Source organism: Acanthisitta chloris, unplaced genomic scaffold, assembly GCF_000695815.1.
Source record: "Acanthisitta chloris isolate BGI_N310 unplaced genomic scaffold, ASM69581v1 scaffold4133, whole genome shotgun sequence".
Taxonomy (NCBI): Eukaryota; Metazoa; Chordata; class Aves; order Passeriformes; family Acanthisittidae; genus Acanthisitta; species Acanthisitta chloris.
The window spans coordinates 7,691-8,704 of NW_008663102.1; positions in this window are offsets into that span (position 1 = coordinate 7,691).

Sequence of the window (1,014 nt, forward strand, 5' to 3'; positions counted from 1 at the left end):
AATCCACTGCACAGTCATTTAGGCTTGCTGGGATTTAGCAGGCAGTGTCTGCTAATGCTGCAGGGAGCTGTATTGTCATTTTTGGTTGTTGTTTTCAAAGCAATAACCTGATGTGGCTTTCCTGCCCTGTGTCCAGGAGAGAGCAGGGACAGGATTTCAGCCCAGCCACATCAGCATGGATGGGCAGCACTGGATCCATGACAATCACCACCCATCCTGCCCTCCCTTCCCCCTGCACTCCCAGGATAATCCCTTGAATAAATCATTGGATCCCAGAATGGTTTGGGTTGGAGGGACCTTAAAGATCATCTCATCCCACTCCCAGGTGGCTCCAAACCACATCCAACCTGGTCTGGAACACTCCCAGGGCTGGAGCAGCCACAGCTTCTCTGAGCAACCTGTGCCAGAGCCTCAGCACCTCCCAGGGAACAATTCCTTCCCAATATCCAACCTAAACCTTCTCTCTTTCCAATCTAAAATATTTCCTTTGCAGAGGCTAAGGTTTGAGTGATTCCCAAACCTTTCCCCCTTTCAAAACAGTTTGAGCAACTTCTCCCCTTCGCTGGCCCTGCTGGAGTTTCCCATTTTGGCCTTTTCCTTTGCCATGGTCACATTTTCCCCTTCTGTGCAGAGAATTGCACATCTGGGCAAAAAGTCTCTTTCCTGCTGCTTCTAATTTTTGCTTCTTGATAGGAAAGCAAAGCCAAACCCTTGGTGGAGGGCCCAGCCTGGCTCAGGGACTGAGAGCAGCCTGGCAAAAGGGTCTGAATACTCTGCAGGTTTGTGAGGAGTTGGTTTCTATTTAAAACATGCTGCTCTGGCTGGAGTGGAGGCAACTCTAGCTCTGCCCTACATCCTCCTGGGAGCTGCTGAGTTCTGCCTTCTGCTCTCAGAGGACAAGGGGTGATGGGGATGAATTGAAAGAGGGAAATTTAGGGTAGGTATCCTGTGAGGGTGGTGAGACACTGGCACAGGTTGCCCAGGGAGGCTGTGGCTGCTCCATCCCTGGGAGTG